This window comes from Sycon ciliatum, chromosome 13, assembly GCF_964019385.1.
Source record: "Sycon ciliatum chromosome 13, ocSycCili1.1, whole genome shotgun sequence".
Taxonomy (NCBI): domain Eukaryota; kingdom Metazoa; phylum Porifera; class Calcarea; order Leucosolenida; family Sycettidae; genus Sycon; species Sycon ciliatum.
Genome location: NC_088655.1, coordinates 10643831 through 10644078, shown reverse-complemented (window position 1 = coordinate 10644078; position 248 = coordinate 10643831).

Genomic DNA, 248 nt, shown 5'->3' with positions numbered 1-248 from the left:
TAATTGTATAGCTGGCTGTAACGCGGACGTGCGAACTAATTTACTTTATCTTGCATGTACATTAGGCCTTGACGGATTATGCTAGCATAATTCGAGGCAAATTGCATACGAATCGCATAAATTGGAATAACCCGCCTGTTCGCATCAAATTCCATACGGTTGTACCTGTTCTACAAGTAGAAGTACAAGTAGATGCACCAGGAAGTCGTAGGTTTACGACTCCCTTGATAACATGTCCAGTCCACTAC